A 20,231-nucleotide genomic window follows, 5' to 3' on the forward strand; every position below is an offset into this window, starting at 1 on the left:
GGGACTTGCATGACTTTTACCCGAGCTCCCTACACATCCCGCTATTAAGTTTTAAGGCAAAGAAATATAGATCAAGGGGAAGGGGATTTTACGCACCGAGTACCACTAACCTCCTAGCCTCTAATAGATTTGTACCACTCTTTAAAAACTGTACTTTCTGAGAACGAACTACAAAGGGGCCACTCATGAGTAATTGCTTAATTGACACAGTAGTATGTAACTACGTTCTTCCCCTGAACCTTAAGCCATTTTTTGGCTCTGTATGTATAACCTTTTTTTTTTTTTTTGTTCCCACTTGATAATGAAATGTTTCATATTGATTAGCTGACCCGTCATACTGATTTAATCCTGTTTTAATAGTTGATATCAATTTTGTAATGAAATGTTGAGGCATTTATTTATGTATTGTTGCTGCTTTTATGATTTTAAAACCAAAATCGAATAAAGCTAATCTGAATCTGAATCTGAATCTGAGTGTCTGAGTGAGTATACGAGTAGGTATTAGAATATCTGATTGGGTTGGCGAGTGCTGCTAAGAGTGTATGAGTCAGTCTGTGAGTGAATGCATGAGTGTCTGAGTGGCTCTGTGAGTGGGTGCATAAGTGTCTGAGTATGTCTGTAAGTGGGTGCACGAGTGGGTCTATTAGTGGATAAGAGTGTCTGAGTGGTTCTCTGATTGGGTGCATGAGTACCTAAGTTGGTTTATGAGTGGGTGTGAGAGTGTATGAGTAGGGTTGTGAGTTGGCATGTGAGTGGGTCTGTGAGTGTATGTGTGAGTGTCTGAGTGGGTCGGTAAATGGGTGTATCAGGGTCTCCCCATCATATATAATTAAAAAGTTGCAGGTCACCTAGAATTCTGCAGCCAGAGCATTGGGGGGACTGTCCAAAACACAATCTGCACAAGCAGCCTTGGTACAATTTCATTGTCTGCCAATTAACGAGAGAGTAAGATGAAAGGCCCTTTGCGTAGTCTACAAGGCAAAAAAATTTCAGGGGCCACATGCTTCAACATCTTGTCACTCCATATACTACTGCTAGAGGCTGGATACCAAACAATCTTTCTCTGCTAATCACTCCAAGATTTAGGAGAGAAAGAGGTGATGGATAGTTCTCCAGTTACCTCCTTCAAAACTCTGAAATACTCTTCCCATTAATCTAAGATCAGACCAAAATGTATTCAGCTTTAGGAAACAGCATCAGGAAACTGCTGAAAACTCACACATGTCCACACTATGTAGAAGCCTGTGCTGTAAAGCCTATATTTGGGTATTTGCGCTCTCTATAAATATTTTATCATAATAATATTAACATAAATCTTCCTACAGAGAAGACACCGAGACCACAAAGAGGTAAATCTCTACCAAACAATGGTCTTAAATACATGGAGCAAGTGCTTCTTTGCTGGGTGGAAATATCCTTATATTCCTTGACATCAGCAACGCTTCACTAAAATCGATGAGAAACGGGCTGGAGGCCCCATGTTAAGCTGTTCATTATCTTGGCAAAAGGGAGGCAGACCTTTGCATACTACTAAGGTGGGTGTGGAAAACAGTGAAGCTTCCAAGTGGTTTGTACATTTGAATACTTACCAGGAAAGGGCAAGAAAGGACTCACAGTTACAGCAGATTGCCTCCAATTGCTCAACTAATCAACTATACAAAGCATTTCAGATTGTCTTTCAATAAGGATTGCTGTGAATAAACACTTGCTTTGTCTTTGCCAACCCAGGAGATAGAATCATTTGTCCTTTAAAGACATTGAGCTTAGGCTGGGGCACCTGCTATGTCTATATTTGTAAGTGTTTGATGCTGAGGTTTACTTTCTGTGAAATGAATCTCAGGGCCAGAATGGCCAAGGGGACCCCATCCCCGACGTCCGGCCACGACTTGATAGGGGAGGGGGCTACCAGGGCCTCCTCCTTTGGCTGATTTTGGCCGCAGGGACCCTGCGACAGGGGGGTCCACGCAGCCCATATCTATTTTTAATTTTCAAGCCCTGGGTAGATGATGATCCCCAGGGCATGGAGAGGGTTCACGTTGCCCCCTGCCTAAATAGAAACATGAGCCCCGGAGAGGTGGTGGTCCCAGGGCATAAACAAACCTTAGGAAGGGAGTCCCCTGCGCCCCACTCCTTTTTAATATATCTGCACATGCTCCAGAGAACTGGCCCAACCAGGGGCAATATTAAAAGCAAGCTCAGGAGACCTCATTTATGTTTATTTTATTTGAATTCACTGCGATATTCACCAACATTCACAAATTTCACCATGCCGAGGTCTCCAGAAAAAAGCCTAGGGTGTTAGGGTGTGCATACCCTGCCCCCTTTTCTTTTTTTTTAAACTTTTTTTTAGGACTCAGCTCAAACCGATTCCAAAGATGGCTGCCAACACTTCCTGGTTGAAGTGTTGGCAGCCAATCAGAGCTCTGCCGTTTTCTGCATGAGTGTGTCAATATACGTGAAGGCTTCGCGGTTGTAGATATAACTGTTGATTTTCTTTAATTTCTCACAAACTACTGAATGGATTTACACTGAGCAATTGTAAGTGTGATCTGCGGACTGAAAGATAGATTAGTCGTGGTCGAAGCCGCGATGGGAATTAACACGGGAACCCCCCTTGAAAGATCACCCTCGAGTTTTACTTTCGGCGGACGTACGAGAGTTGAGAGACGAATATACATATATACTAGCAGCCCGTCCCGACGTTGTCCGGGTATGAATTGCTGCTGGCCAGTAGTAGGATTTCGTTTTTAAATCATTTCTTATCTGTGACAGGCCTGTGAAACGTTCCAATTCACAGTGCACTGCTGATGCACTTAAGAGTGCGCTTTCAGTAGTGTGTGAACTCGAGTTTCCCTATTTTATTTTTCCTTGCAATATTATATAGCGCAAACTCGACAACATGGCATGAGCACAATTTACATTACAGAAGAACACATTCATTTGTGGTAGACACGGGGAGACAGAGCGATTTACCTGGAATCACAGGATGTTGAGCTGATGCCGAGATTCGAAAGTAGCTCCCCAGCTCTAAAGTTCGCAGTTCTAGAACTTGTGGCGGGGTGTGTCTAAAAGTGTATGTCGGTGCTGGCCATCAATGAGAGAGACCTGTGCATTTTTCAAATGGGTGGTGAAAAAATATGAGTATGTTGCTGGAGTTGTGGGCCGCCGTGCCACCAATGTACTTACCGGGGAAGAGTAAACACCCATTAATTCGCAACTTTCTTTTCGCATACCATCACTCTGCATACTTTCATTACGAAAGTACCATGACTCTGCAATGCTATTGTAACGCATGGCATTACATTTCATATGCTTTTACCACGCATACATTTACAACGAAATTCATTGTAAATACATGAATGTTAAAAGCATGTTTTTTTTATGTTTAGATAAGGTAAGTATGGGTATGGGGGTATATGTTTTGGGGTACTGAGGTATATGTTTTGGGGTGTTTGGGTATTTTAAGGGTTCAGATATAGTTTTGGGTTATGGGGTACAGGGTTAGTTTTAGGGTTTAGGGATAGGTATGGGTTTTGGGGTACAGTGGTATTTTTAGGGTTCAGGGCTAGGTTTGGGTTTTGGGGTACAGGGGTATTTTTAGGGTTATGGGGTAGGTTTGGGTTTTGAGGTACAGGGGTATCTATAGGGTTCAGGGCTAGGTTTGGGTTTTGGGGTACAGGGATATTTTTAGGGTTCAGGGCTAGGTTTGGGTTTTGGGGTACAGGGGTATTTTTAGGGTTATGGGGTAGGTTTGGGTTTTGAGGTACAGGGGTATCTATAGGGTTCAGGGCTAGGTTTGGGTTTTGGGGTACAGGGATATTTTTAGGGTTTAGGGATAGGTTTGGGTTTTGGGGTACAGGGTATATTTATAGGGTTATGAAGGGTTAGTGTTTAAGGGTGTTGGGGTATTTTAAGGAGTAAGGGTGGGTTATGATTATGGGGTGCAGGGGTATTTAAAGGGAGCAGGGTAGGATTAGCACACGATATGAGACATGGCATGAAGGGCGGAACGTACCACACGCCCCCAGCGTTTGTCATGCCCCCAGCACACGCCCACAGCACAATGCAGACACGCCCACAAGGGACTTATTTGATGGCACGGTTCGTTTACCTTTTAAATGTATATGGTGGGCGTCTGCTTAGCCTATGTCCTTCTGCTGCAACTGCCCTTTCCAACGCTGTAATGGGTGTTGTTATTGGTGCTGTGGTGCCTGAGATTACCCGCCTCAAAGGTTTGGACTATCTCTTTATTATATTAGTATAGATATATATAGATATATATATATATGTGTGTGCGTGTGTGTATATATATATATATTCACTGAAAAAACCATAGGTTTCACACCAGTTATAGTTAGGAATTAGCATTTAAAAACCTATTAAATTCACTGAAAAAACCATAGGTTTGACACCAGTTATAGTTAGCTGGAAATTTTACTGACATAAAACCATTGAAATTCCCACATTATAGTTAGTTGGAATCACTATAACTTGCGTGTGTAATGCACTGCTGATGACATCACATATTACATCACTCATGACATGGTCAGTGACATCACTCATGACATCACTGATGACACCATCCAGTGAATGTGTGTCTTTCTGAAAAATAAATATGTTTTATATATGAATATATATAGGTCGATGGAAGAATAAATGTTTAAATAAGTGTCTTATTCGATGTTTAAAAAAAAATTGATTGGTTAATTAGCGAGTATTGTTTAAATATTTAAATGTTTGTATCAATGTTTCACTTTGTGTATAAGTGTCTGCATGGGTTGGTGAGTAGCTACATGTGTGTGTATATGGGTTATTAGATGTTTTTTTTAGTATCAGTATGAGTGTCTGTATGGTTTGGGGGGTATTACTTAGTACATAGATGCATCAATGACTGACTCACTGTTTATGTGTTTGGAAGACGGCATATGTGCAGGACTGTATGGATGGATGAGTGTGTATATGTGTGTGTTAGTAAGTGAATGACTGTCTCACTAGTGTCTTTATCAGTAACCACATATGTTTTGATCTAGTATATGTGAGTATTGATGTATATAAGTGAGTATATGTGAGAGTGAGAGATTGAAAGAGTTCTTGTTTAAATAAGTATGTGTTTCTATAAGTGATTATTTAAGAGAGTAAGTATGTGTAAGTTTCCTTAGAAGTAAGGTGGTAGTGTGTGTATAGCTGTATATGCAAATAAATGGATGTTCAATAGTTTATTTGCATGTGTGATTATGTGTGTGAGCAACTTTTGGAAGACTGTCGGTGTGTTACAGGATGTATAGGTGTATCACTACATATGATGAGTGAGTATATGTATGAGTGACTATATAGAACTGTTGGTGAATGAGTGGATGTGTATATAAATGGTAGAATTACTGAATTGGTTGTTGTAACTGGTATGGGTATCTCCACTTTTTTAAAAATGTTAGTTTCTATTTTTGAATATGTGTTTCAAGGGTTACTTTACAGTGAAAGGAGGTCTGCCACTCTGTCACTAGGATGGTGTCATCAGTGATGTCATGCGTGATGTCACTGACCATGTCATGAGTAATGTAATATGTGATGTCATCAGCAGTGCATTACACGTGCAAGTTATAGTGAGTCCAACTAACTATAACGTGGGAATTTCAATGGTTTAATGTCAGTAAAATTTCCAGCTAACTATAACTGGTGTACAACCTATGGTTTTTTCAGCAAATTTAATAGGTTTTTTAAATGCTAATTCCTAACTATAACTGGTGTGAAACCTATGGTTTTTTCAGTGAATTTCAATGGTTTTTTAATAGCATTTCTCTATAGGTTTAAAAAGTAAAAATTTTTATAACAAATTTTATATTGTATAATTATGTAATATTTTATTTTATTTTAATTTTTTGTCCCGGAGCGCTCCCGGGGCGCGTACCGGTGAACGCATGGGTAAGCGCAGTGCTTTGGCGCGCCCCGGGGCGCGTACCAGTGGGCGTCCCATTAGCGCTATTCTTGCGTACGAAAACAACATCGTGACGTTTCGCGTAATCGCGTGATGCATCATATGACGCACTGCGTAAGCGCACCTGGGAGCACGCGAGCGCATACGATCGTGCAACGTCCTGGCGCGCTTACGCTACGCGCCCCCGGGCAGGCTCCAGGGCGTGACTACCGGCGCGCTCCGGGGCGCGACTACGGGTGCACCTCACGGCGCGGCCCGGGGCACGTAGCGTAAGCGCGTCGGGCCATGTGACCTGAAAATACAACTTTTTATTGGTTCATTTCACTTTTGGTTTCCTAATGATGTAAGGCCAGGTCATGTGACCTAAAAATAACACTTTTCATTGGTTCAGAACTGTTTTCTTTTCTAAATGATGAAAGACCCCACCTTTTTTTCTCATTCTACCTTTGTGCTTTGAGAGAGGTAGACCTGCAGTTATTTCAGTAGAAAATGACTACATTAGCTGCAGCTGCTGGATCTTCTGGACCACCACCACCACCACCACAAGGACCACCACAACTTCACAGTGGTGGAGATCAAGAAGAGGAGGAGGATGAGGAGGAGGAGGAGAGGAGATTCGTCCGAGAGGACAATATTACCTACAAACCTAAAGAGCACATCATCTGGCAGTTTTTTTCAATCCCCAACGACAAAAAAAAAAAATGCGCCTAAGGCAACCTGCTTAATATGTCATCAGGAGCTGTCAAGGGGGAATCCCAACAAAAAATACTCCTTTGGTAACCACACCATGATCAGACATATGCAACGAAAGCATCCAAATAACTATGCTAGGGCAGAGGTCAGGGAACTGGCCAGAAATCCTGTCCAATCTTCTGCCAGCCCCTCCCAAACTAATGTTTCCACCCCATCAGGACCGGAAGTTAGGGAGATGTGCTGCACCATACAAACAAAGTTTTCCAATTTTAAAAAGGTTTGTATTTTTTGTGGACAAACAATATGCTATGGAGAGAAATGCATCCCACTTATTAACCGTGCTTGGGATAACCACAAGTGCCCAAGGAAACATTAATTTTTTCCACTTTTTTTTTTGCTTCTGTTGAGCCCTTTAGAATTCCCTGTTTTTTGTTTCTCCCCATAAAAAATACAACAAAAATTTTTTTTCAGAAAACTCAAAAAAAGTAAAAAATGTACAAAAAAACAATAAAAAAAATATAAAACAACAAAAAGAATAAAAACAACAGTTCTTTTTAGAACTACCTCTAATGTATAAAAAAAGCAACTTTTTGGGGAAACTCTGTCATGCTTTTTTCTCCACGGTACGCTCCCCGGTACGCGTACCGGGGCACGTACCGGTCGCTCCCCCCGCGAAAATCAAAATATTTTTTTGCCCTGCGGGCCTTTTTATGGCCCCCACATCAAACCTAGGGGGTCAGGGGGGGTCTACCCTGCCCCCTTATGGTCAATTCCCCCTTTGTTTTTGCCACCTCTTGTGTCTCGATCCTACTGAGACACAAGATGGCGGCCGCTCCGGACTGTTTAGAATGTTTACAGGCACCCGAGAGCCAATCAGCTTTCCGTGCACAAGTCGCGTAGCGCGCCCAGTGCGCTCCCCGGTGCGCGTACCGGGGCGCGCTTATAGATATATATATTTTTTTGAACCTAAATTACTCAAAATCCACTGGAGCACATATCTTGAGACATAGCAAAGGCACATCGGGCTACCAGTCCCTACAATTTTGCCAAGTTTGGAGGAAATCCATTCAGCAGTTCGGGCTAAAAGTGAGTTTGACCGTCCTATGGAAATTAACATGGAGAAAACACGTTTTGGGACCCCCCTTTTATCTTGGCCCCCGCTTGACAAATCCCCCCCACATTTTCAGAGAAGGAGCGGAGCGGAGCGGGCCACCTACTTTGAGAAATTCACAAAGATTCGTCCACCGGCGCCGAAGATATTCCCAATAGAATGTTGCGGATTTCCTATGGAAAGTAGATCCTAACTATAACACTACCTACTGGCGACTGCCAGTAGGTAATATATATATATATATATATATATATATATATATATATATATATATATATATTCACTTTTAAAACCATAGGTTTCAGGCCTTATATAGTTAGGAATTAGCATTTAAAAAAACATTGAAATTGCTCCTATATAGTTAGTTGTACTAACTATATTTCGCGCACCCGCAATCCACTGCTGATGATGTCACATATTACATCATTCATGACATGGTCAGTGACATCATTGATGACATCACTGATGGCATCTCAAATGACATCACTGATGACATCTCATTTGACATCACTGATGACATCATCCAGTGACTGTGTGTTTCTGTAAAGTTTAAATATGTTTTACATATTGAAGAATGAGTGGATGTATAATTGTCTGGATGAAGGATTTAGTAGGTGCGTGACTGACTGTATGAGTGAGTGATTAAATGTGTCTTACTAAATGCATGGGTTAGTGTCTAAACTGTCTGAATGTGTGCATCAGTATGTCTGTTGTTGTGTAAGCTGTTGCATGTGTTGATCAGTAGCTATATGAGTGGCTATATGGGTTATTGATTGGTTGCCCAAGTATTTGAATGGGAGACTGAGTGTGTGTGTGGGTGGCTGGGAGGTGCGTGACTCTGTGCATAGATGTGTGAGCAGTTGATTCACTAGTTGCATGAGTTCAAGAGTGCATGTGGAAACAGCTATATGGGCGGTTGACTGTGTGCATGGGTGTGTTGGTGAGTGAATGGATATCTCAGTGCTACATGTCCAAGTAAGTACATATGTAAAACACAGTGCATGTGAGAGTTGGCATATATAAATGACTATACATGAGAACTAGTGAATGTGCGAGTGGCTGTATGGATCATTGTGTACTTGTATCAGTGATTGTATAAGAGAGTAAGTATGTGTTAGTATATGTTTGAATAAGTAAGGTGTTGTGTGTATAACTGTATAGTTGAGGAAATGGAAGTGTGATTGATTCTTTGCATGACTGACTAGGTGTGTGAGTAACTCCATGGATGAGTGGAAGTGTGTGAGTGTCTGTATAGGTGTATGAGTGCATATGATAGAGTTGTATTGATGAGTGACTGTATGTATGAGTGATTCTATGGGTGAATGAGTGAATGTGTGTGTAGACCTAGGAATCAGTGAGTGCGTATGTAGTAACTGGTATTGGTGTGTCAATTGTTTCAAGAATGGTAGTCTGTATTTAATACTGGGTGTATCAAAGGTTATATTAGAGTGTGAGGAGGTGCATTGTATTATCACGTGAATGATATCATTAGTGATGTGATCAGTGATGTCAAATGAGATGTCATCAGTGATGTCATTTGAGATGTCATCAGTGATGTCATCAGTGATGTCACTGACCATGTCATGAATGATGTAATATGTGACATCATCAGCAGTGGATTGCGGGTGCGCGAAATATAGTTAGTACAACTAACTATATAGGAGCAATTTCAATGGTTTTTTAAATGCTAATTCCTAACTATATAAGGCCTGAAACCTATAGTTTTTTAAGTGAATTTGCAAGGTTTTTAAAATGCTAATTCCTAACTATATAAGGCCTGAAACCTATGTTTTTTTAAGTGAATTTGCAAGGTTTTTTAAATTCTAATTCCTAACTATATAAGGCCTGAAACCTAATGTTTTTTAAGTGAATTTGCAAGGTTTTTTAAATGCTAATTCCTAATGTGGAGAAGTGTGGCTCACTGGTTAGAGCAGGCAGACCCTGAAGCAGAGGTCAGACCCGGGACCAGGGTTCAATTCCCGACGCGGCAGGGTCTTGAGCTCAAATGTCCACGGACTAGACAATTCTCGCTTCGGTGCCTGACCTAATCATGGGTTCACACTCTGCAACTCTGGGCATTAAGCTTGCTTAATCTCCACAATGGTCCCCCGCGGCGGGATGCCTGGCTTTCACCTTGGGGATGCCCTGCAGGGGCTATCTCACAGGGAAAAGCCAGGACGGGTTCCCAAGGCAAGCGCCGAGATACCTCCCCAGGTGATCGAGCGCTATATAAGAACATCCCCAAAAAAAAAAAAAAATACGATATAAGGCTTGAAACCTATGTTTTTTTCTGTGAATTTGCAAGGTTTTTTAAATGCTAATTCCTAACTATATCAGGCGTGAAACCTTTATTTTTTTCAATAAATTCAAAGTTTTTGTAAATGCTAATTCTATTAGCGGATAACGTGTATATATGTTATTATCCTTCTGGGACCATCTGAGCAGCCATCTTGTTTCTCAGGATAAGTGAGGCACAAAAGAGCACAAAACAACAGTGGAAAACGCGAAAAGGGGGCAGGGTTGAGACTGCTTGACCCCCCCACTTTTTTATTTTTTTTAAATCGCGGGGTACGCGCACGGTACGCGTACCGTACGCATACCCTGCGATTCTTTAGATTTTATTTTTTTTGCCCTTGGGGGTCCTTGTGGGACTCCCTGAGAAGGGCTAGAGGTTTGGGGGGTCTCTACCCTGCCCCCTTTTCGTGTTTTCCACTCTTGTTTTGGGCTCTCTTGTGCCTCAGTTCTCCTGAAAAACAAGATGGTGGGCAACACTTCCTGGTTTGGACAGTTTGGAATGTTGACAGTCGACTGCCAGCCAATCAGAAACTCGCTCGCGCACGTAAGGATACGTGCACGTACGCGTAAGGTACGCGTACCGTACGTGTACGGTGCGCGTACGGTGTGCGCATATAGATATATAATTTGGTCAAATTTAATTTTCAACTACTGGAGGGATTTTCACCAAATATAGAAAAGGCACTACTGCATACCTGTCCCTACCATTTTGCCAAGTTTGGTGTAATTCCATTCAGCCGTTCGGGCTGTAGCCGTGTCTAAATGTCCCTATGAAAATTAAAATGGGGAAAACACGTTTTGGGACCCCACTTTCGGCCCCCGCTTGATGAATCCCCCTGAAACTTTCAGGGAAGGAGCGGAGCGGAGCTGGACAAAATTCTGGAAAATTATACACAGATTCCTCAATCAGCACCAAAGTTATTCCCAGTGTTGAGCGCATATAGATATATAATTTGCTCAAATCAATTTTCTCAAGAACTACTGGAGGGATTTACACCAAACATACAAAAGGCACTGCTGCATACCAGTCCCTACCATTTTGCAAAATCTGGTATAATTCCGTTCAGCCGTTTGAGCTGTAGCCTTGTCAGAATGTCCCTATGGAAATTAACATGGGGAAAACACGTTTTGGGACCCCTCTTTTTTCTCAGCCCCCGCTTGACGAATCCCCATGAAATTTTCAGGGAGGGAGCGGAGCGCAGCGAGGCAAATTTAAGGAAAATTACAGGCAGATCCCTCAATCGGCGCCAAAGTTATTCCCAATAGATTGTTCGGAATTTCCTATGGTAACTAGGTCCTAAGTATATATACCTATTGGCGACCGCCAGTAGGTAATATAAATATGTTATATTATATTATATTATATTGTATTATATATATATATATGCCGTAAACTTCGCCACAGCAATCCCAGCAATCCCAGATCACAGGACTCAGCAACAGACGAATACCGACCCAATTGTAGGTGCAAGGTGAGTATATTAAATGCTTTGCATGACCTCCATGACCCGTTTCAGCCTTCAAGAGACCTTATATTTATATATATTGCACCCCACAATGCACAGTCAATTATTTCTTTGCAAATGTACACAGACAATCCAGTAGGGCATTTGCCTGACAAAAGAGATCGATATCTATATATATTACCTACCGGTGGTTGCTGTTAGGGAGTTATGGTTAAGACCTGTTTTCCATAGGAACATTTTTTTAGTTCTGCCTATATCTTTAGTGCCGTTTGACAAATCTTCATACATTTTCAAAATGAGTAACACGCTCAGTTCATCTGCTGTGTTGAAATTTTCAGGGTGATCCGTCAGGCAGGAGCCAAAAAATAGAGGGGTCCTAAAACAATTTTGCCTCATGTTAATTCCCAACGATATTTTAGACATGAGTACAGTCCGAACCACTGGACGAAATTACACCAAATTTGGCATTAAGATAGCTCTTGGTTAGGAAAGATCCCTTTTGTTATTTGGTGGGAATACATTCAGTAGTTATCAAGTTATTTAAAGAAAAACACATTTACATATCTAGATGCACAAATACTTCATGATGAATCGTGAATGTTCACTACAACAGGAATGCCTGGATTGGCTGGCCACAACCTGAGCAGAAAGTTGCAGCTGCCATTTAAGTAAGGCGATTTAGAAAAGGGGGTGGTGATGAACAGAGTGTCTGAGTTAAGCAGACCACTCTTACCCAGTCCAAAGATCAGGGCTTGATCCATCACCGTTATTTATCTCACTGCCCCATCCCAGCTCAGAACCTGGCTATATGCAAATCAGTCTGTCCCTGGCCCAGTGCATCATGGGAACAGGGCAGACTAAACTATCAAGCCAATTCTTCACCAGAAAGGAGACAAGCTACCGGGGACCGGTTTCTGGCATTTCAGCCTTCTTCGGCCCGGCTTGCTTGAATCCTGATGGAGCAGTGAGAAAGGGACTCATGTCTGAGTATACCCTGCCACACCTATAGTGGCCAAAAACGATTTAGAAAAGGGGGGTGGTGATGAACAGAGTGTCTGAGTTAAGCAGACCACTCTTACCCAGTCCAAAGATCAGGGCTTGATCCATCACCGTTATTTATCTCACTGCCCCATCCCAGCTCAGAACCTGGCTATATGCAAATCAGTCTGTCCCTGGCCCAGTGCATCATGGGAACAGGGCAGACTAAACTACCAAGCCAATTCTTCACCAGAAAGGAGACAAGCTACCGGGGACCGGTTTCTGGCATTTCAGCCTTCTTCGGCCCGGCTTGCTTGAATCCTGATGGAGCAGTGAGAAAGGGACTCATGTCTGAGTATACCCTGCCACACCTATAGTGGCCAAAAACGATTTAGAAAAGGGGGGTGGTGATGAACAGAGTGTCTGAGTTAAGCAGACCACTCTTACCCAGTCCAAAGATCAGGGCTTGATCCATCACCGTTATTTATCTCACTGCCCCATCCCAGCTCAGAACCTGGCTATATGCAAATCAGTCTGTCCCTGGCCCAGTGCATCATGGGAACAGGGCAGACTAAACTACCAAGCCAATTCTTCACCAGAAAGGAGACAAGCTACCGGGGACCGGTTTCTGGCATTTCAGCCTTCTTCGGCCCGGCTTGCTTGAATCCTGATGGAGCAGTGAGAAAGGGACTCAGGTTCTGAAACTGGGATGGTGCAGTGAGCTAAAAAACGGTGTTGGATCTAGCCCTGATCTCTTGACTGGGTGAGAGCTTTCTGCTTAATTCAGAGACGCTGTCCCTCACCACCCCTTGTTGTAACTATTTTTGTCCACCCTAAGCGTGGAAGGGTATTCTCAGATGTGAGACCCTTGCTCATTGCACCATCAGGATTCAAGCAAACCGGGCCGAAGACGGCTGTAATGCCAGAAACCGGTCCCCGGGAGCTTGTTTCCTTCCCAGTGTAAGAATTGGCTTTTGTAGTTTGGTTTGCCCTGTTCCCATCATGCACTGGGACAGGAACAGACTAATTTGCATACAGCCAGGTTCTGAAACTGGGATGGTGCAGTGAGCTAAAAAACGGTGTTGGATCTAGCCCTGATCTCTTGACTGGGTGAGAGCTTTCTGCTTAATTCAGAGACTCTGTCCCTCACCACCCCTTGTTGTAACTATTTTTGTCCACCCTAAGCGTGGAAGGGTATTCTCAGATGTGAGACCCTTGCTCATTGCACCATCAGGATTCAAGCAAACCGGGCCGAAGACGGCTGTAATGCCAGAAACCGGTCCCTGGGAGCTTGTTTCCTTCCCAGTGTAAGAATTGGCTTTTGTAGTTTGGTTTGCCCTGTTCCCATCATGCACTGGGACAGGAACAGACTAATTTGCATACAGCCAGGTTCTGAAACTGGGATGGTGCAGTGAGCTAAAAAACGGTGTTGGATCTAGCCCTGATCTCTTGACTGGGTGAGAGCTTTCTGCTTAATTCAGAGACTCTGTCCCTCACCACCCCTTGTTGTAACTATTTTTGTCCACCCTAAGCGTGGAAGGGTATTCACAGATGTGAGACCCTTGCTCATTGCACCATCAGGATTCAAGCAAACCGGGCCGAAGACGGCTGTAATGCCAGAAACCGGTCCCCGGGAGCTTGTTTCCTTCCCAGTGTAAGAATTGGCTTTTGTAGTTTGGTTTGCCCTGTTCCCATCATGCACTGGGACAGGAACAGACTAATTTGCATACAGCCAGGTTCTGAAACTGGGATGGTGCAGTGAGCTAAAAAACGGTGTTGGATCTAGCCCTGATCTCTTGACTGGGTGAGAGCTTTCTGCTTAATTCAGAGACGCTGTCCCTCACCACCCCTTGTTGTAACTATTTTTGTCCACCCTAAGCGTGGAAGGGTATTCTCAGATGTGAGACCCTTGCTCATTGCACCATCAGGATTCAAGCAAACCGGGGCGAAGACGGCTGTAATGCCAGAAACCGGTCCCCGGGAGCTTGTTTCCTTCCCAGTGTAAGAATTGGCTTTTGTAGTTTGGTTTGCCCTGTTCCCATCATGCACTGGGACAGGAACAGACTAATTTGCATACAGCCAGGTTCTGAAACTGGGATGGTGCAGTGAGCTAAAAAACGGTGTTGGATCTAGCCCTGATCTCTTGACTGGGTGAGAGCTTTCTGCTTAATTCAGAGACTCTGTCCCTCACCACCCCTTGTTGTAACTATTTTTGTCCACCCTAAGCGTGGAAGGGTATTCTCAGATGTGAGACCCTTGCTCATTGCACCATCAGGATTCAAGCAAACCGGGCCGAAGACGGCTGTAATGCCAGAAACCGGTCCCCGGGAGCTTGTTTCCTTCCCAGTGTAAGAATTGGCTTTTGTAGTTTGGTTTGCCCTGTTCCCATCATGCACTGGGACAGGAACAGACTAATTTGCATACAGCCAGGTTCTGAAACTGGGATGGTGCAGTGAGCTAAAAAACGGTGTTGGATCTAGCCCTGATCTCTTGACTGGGTGAGAGCTTTCTGCTTAATTCAGAGACTCTGTCCCTCACCACCCCTTGTTGTAACTATTTTTGTCCACCCTAAGCGTGGAAGGGTATTCTCAGATGTGAGACCCTTGCTCATTGCACCATCAGGATTCAAGCAAACCGGGCCGAAGACGGCTGTAATGCCAGAAACCGGTCCCCGGGAGCTTGTTTCCTTCCCAGTGTAAGAATTGGCTTTTGTAGTTTGGTTTGCCCTGTTCCCATCATGCACTGGGACAGGAACAGACTAATTTGCATACAGCCAGGTTCTGAAACTGGGATGGTGCAGTGAGCTAAAAAACGGTGTTGGATCTAGCCCTGATCTCTTGATTGGGTGAGAGCTTTCTGCTTAATTCAGAGACTCTGTCCCTCACCACCCCTTGTTGTAACTATTTTTGTCCACCCTAAGCGTGGAAGGGTATTCTCAGATGTGAGACCCTTGCTCATTGCACCATCAGGATTCAAGCAAACCGGGCCGAAGACGGCTGTAATGCCAGAAACCGGTCCCCGGGAGCTTGTTTCCTTCCCAGTGTAAGAATTGGCTTTTGTAGTTTGGTTTGCCCTGTTCCCATCATGCACTGGGACAGGAACAGACTAATTTGCATACAGCCAGGTTCTGAAACTGGGATGGTGCAGTGAGCTAAAAAACGGTGTTGGATCTAGCCCTGATCTCTTGACTGGGTGAGAGCTTTCTGCTTAATTCAGAGACTCTGTCCCTCACCACCCCTTGTTGTAACTATTTTTGTCCACCCTAAGCGTGGAAGGGTATTCTCAGATGTGAGACCCTTGCTCATTGCACCATCAGGATTCAAGCAAAGCGGGCCGAAGACGGCTGTAATGCCAGAAACCGGTCCCCGGGAGCTTGCTTCCTTCCCAGTGTAAGAATTGACTTTTGTAGTTTGGTTTGCCCTGTTTCCATCATGCACTGGGACAGGAACAGACTAATTTGCATACTGCCAGGTTCTGAAACTGGGATGGTGCAGTGAGCTAAAAAACGGTGTTGGATCTAGCCCTGATCTCTTGACTGGGTGAGAGCTTTCTGCTTAATTCAGAGACTCTGTCCCTCACCACCCCTTGTTGTAACTATTTTTGTCCACCCTAAGCGTGGAAGGGTATTCTCAGATGTGAGACCCTTGCTCATTGCACCATCAGGATTCAAGCAAACCGGGCCGAAGACGGCTGTAATGCCAGAAACCGGTCCCCGGGAGCTTGTTTCCTTCCCAGTGTAAGAATTGGCTTTTGTGGTTTGGTTTGCCCTGTTCCCATCATGCACTGGGACAGGAACAGACTAATTTGCATACAGCCAGGTTCTGAAACTGGGATGGTGCAGTGAGCTAAAAAACGGTGTTGGATCTAGCCCTGATCTCTTGACTGGGTGAGAGCTTTCTGCTTAATTCAGAGACTCTGTCCCTCACCACCCCTTGTTGTAACTATTTTTGTCCACCCTAAGCGTGGAAGGGTATTCTCAGATGTGAGACCCTTGCTCATTGCACCATCAGGATTCAAGCAAACCGGGCCGAAGACGGCTGTAATGCCAGAAACCGGTCCCCGGGAGCTTGTTTCCTTCCCAGTGTAAGAATTGGCTTTTGTAGTTTGGTTTGCCCTGTTCCCATCATGCACTGGGACAGGAACAGACTAATTTGCATACAGCCAGGTTCTCAAACTGGGATGGTGCAGTGAGCTAAAAAACGGTGTTGGATCTAGCCCTGATCTCTTGACTGGGTGAGAGCTTTCTGCTTAATTCAGAGACTCTGTCCCTCACCACCCCTTGTTGTAACTATTTTTGTCCACCCTAAGCGTGGAAGGGTATTCTCAGATGTGAGACCCTTGCTCATTGCACCATCAGGATTCAAGCAAACCGGGCCGAAGACGGCTGTAATGCCAGAAACCGGTCCCCGGGAGCTTGTTTCCTTCCCAGTGTAAGAATTGGCTTTTGTAGTTTGGTTTGCCCTGTTCCCATCATGCACTGGGACAGGAACAGACTAATTTGCATACAGCCAGGTTCTGAAACTGGGATGGTGCAGTGAGCTAAAAAACGGTGTTGGATCTAGCCCTGATCTCTTGACTGGGTGAGAGCTTTCTGCTTAATTCAGAGACTCTGTCCCTCACCACCCCTTGTTGTAACTATTTTTGTCCACCCTAAGCGTGGAAGGGTATTCTCAGATGTGAGACCCTTGCTCATTGCACCATCAGGATTCAAGCAAACCGGGCCGAAGACGGCTGTAATGCCAGAAACCGGTCCCCGGGAGCTTGTTTCCTTCCCAGTGTAAGAATTGGCTTTTGTAGTTTGGTTTGCCCTGTTCCCATCATGCACTGGGACAGGAACAGACTAATTTGCATACAGCCAGGTTCTGAAACTGGGATGGTGCAGTGAGCTAAAAAACGGTGTTGGATCTAGCCCTGATCTCTTGACTGGGTGAGAGCTTTCTGCTTAATTCAGAGACGCTGTCCCTCACCACCCCTTGTTGTAACTATTTTTGTCCACCCTAAGCGTGGAAGGGTATTCTCAGATGTGAGACCCTTGCTCATTGCACCATCAGGATTCAAGCAAACCGGGCCGAAGACGGCTGTAATGCCAGAAACCGGTCCCCGGGAGCTTGTTTCCTTCCCAGTGTAAGAATTGGCTTTTGTAGTTTGGTTTGCCCTGTTCCCATCATGCACTGGGACAGGAACAGACTAATTTGCATACAGCCAGGTTCTGAAACTGGGATGGTGCAGTGAGCTAAAAAACGGTGTTGGATCTAGCCCTGATCTCTTGACTGGGTGAGAGCTTTCTGCTTAATTCAGAGACTCTGTCCCTCACCACCCCTTGTTGTAACTATTTTTGTCCACCCTAAGCGTGGAAGGGTATTCTCAGATGTGAGACCCTTGCTCATTGCACCATCAGGATTCAAGCAAACCGGGCCGAAGACGGCTGTAATGCCAGAAACCGGTCCCCGGGAGCTTGTTTCCTTCCCAGTGTAAGAATTGGCTTTTGTAGTTTGGTTTGCCCTGTTCCCATCATGCACTGGGACAGGAACAGACTAATTTGCATACAGCCAGGTTCTGAAACTGGGATGGTGCAGTGAGCTAAAAAACGGTGTTGGATCTAGCCCTGATCTCTTGACTGGGTGAGAGCTTTCTGCTTAATTCAGAGACTCTGTCCCTCACCACCCCTTGTTGTAACTATTTTTGTCCACCCTAAGCGTGGAAGGGTATTCTCAGATGTGAGACCCTTGCTCATTGCACCATCAGGATTCAAGCAAACCGGGCCGAAGACGGCTGTAATGCCAGAAACCGGTCCCCGGGAGCTTGTTTCCTTCCCAGTGTAAGAATTGGCTTTTGTAGTTTGGTTTGCCCTGTTCCCATCATGCACTGGGACAGGAACAGACTAATTTGCATACAGCCAGGTTCTGAAACTGGGATGGTGCAGTGAGCTAAAAAACGGTGTTGGATCTAGCCCTGATCTCTTGATTGGGTGAGAGCTTTCTGCTTAATTCAGAGACTCTGTCCCTCACCACCCCTTGTTGTAACTATTTTTGTCCACCCTAAGCGTGGAAGGGTATTCTCAGATGTGAGACCCTTGCTCATTGCACCATCAGGATTCAAGCAAACCGGGCCGAAGACGGCTGTAATGCCAGAAACCGGTCCCCGGGAGCTTGTTTCCTTCCCAGTGTAAGAATTGGCTTTTGTAGTTTGGTTTGCCCTGTTCCCATCATGCACTGGGACAGGAACAGACTAATTTGCATACAGCCAGGTTCTGAAACTGGGATGGTGCAGTGAGCTAAAAAACGGTGTTGGATCTAGCCCTGATCTCTTGACTGGGTGAGAGCTTTCTGCTTAATTCAGAGACTCTGTCCCTCACCACCCCTTGTTGTAACTATTTTTGTCCACCCTAAGCGTGGAAGGGTATTCTCAGATGTGAGACCCTTGCTCATTGCACCATCAGGATTCAAGCAAACCGGGCCGAAGACGGCTGTAATGCCAGAAACCGGTCCCCGGGAGCTTGCTTCCTTCCCAGTGTAAGAATTGACTTTTGTAGTTTGGTTTGCCCTGTTTCCATCATGCACTGGGACAGGAACAGACTAATTTGCATACTGCCAGGTTCTGAAACTGGGATGGTGCAGTGAGCTAAAAAACGGTGTTGGATCTAGCCCTGATCTCTTGACTGGGTGAGAGCTTTCTGCTTAATTCAGAGACTCTGTCCCTCACCACCCCTTGTTGTAACTATTTTTGTCCACCCTAAGCGTGGAAGGGTATTCTCAGATGTGAGACCCTTGCTCATTGCACCATCAGGATTCAAGCAAACCGGGCCGAAGACGGCTGTAATGCCAGAAACCGGTCCCCGGGAGCTTGTTTCCTTCCCAGTGTAAGAATTGGCTTTTGTGGTTTGGTTTGCCCTGTTCCCATCATGCACTGGGACAGGAACAGACTAATTTGCATACAGCCAGGTTCTGAAACTGGGATGGTGCAGTGAGCTAAAAAACGGTGTTGGATCTAGCCCTGATCTCTTGACTGGGTGAGAGCTTTCTGCTTAATTCAGAGACTCTGTCCCTCACCACCCCTTGTTGTAACTATTTTTGTCCACCCTAAGCGTGGAAGGGTATTCTCAGATGTGAGACCCTTGCTCATTGCACCATCAGGATTCAAGCAAACCGGGCCGAAGACGGCTGTAATGCCAGAAACCGGTCCCCGGGAGCTTGTTTCCTTCCCAGTGTAAGAATTGGCTTTTGTAGTTTGGTTTGCCCTGTTCCCATCATGCACTGGGACAGGAACAGACTAATTTGCATACAGCCAGGTTCTGAAACTGGGATGGTGCAGTGAGCTAAAAAACGGTGTTGGATCTAGCCCTGATCTCTTGACTGGGTGAGAGCTTTCTGCTTAATTCAGAGACTCTGTCCCTCACCACCCCTTGTTGTAACTATTTTTGTCCACCCTAAGCGTGGAAGGGTATTCTCAGATGTGAGACCCTTGCTCATTGCACCATCAGGATTCAAGCAAACCGGGCCGAAGACGGCTGTAATGCCAGAAACCGGTCCCTGGGAGCTTGTTTCCTTCCCAGTGTAAGAATTGGCTTTTGTAGTTTGGTTTGCCCTGTTCCCATCATGCACTGGGACAGGAACAGACTAATTTGCATACAGCCAGGTTCTGAAACTGGGATGGTGCAGTGAGCTAAAAAACGGTGTTGGATCTAGCCCTGATCTCTTGACTGGGTGAGAGCTTTCTGCTTAATTCAGAGACTCTGTCCCTCACCACCCCTTGTTGT

This window comes from Lissotriton vulgaris, chromosome 9 (genome assembly GCF_964263255.1).
Source record: "Lissotriton vulgaris chromosome 9, aLisVul1.2, whole genome shotgun sequence".
NCBI classification, from domain to species: domain Eukaryota; kingdom Metazoa; phylum Chordata; class Amphibia; order Caudata; family Salamandridae; genus Lissotriton; species Lissotriton vulgaris.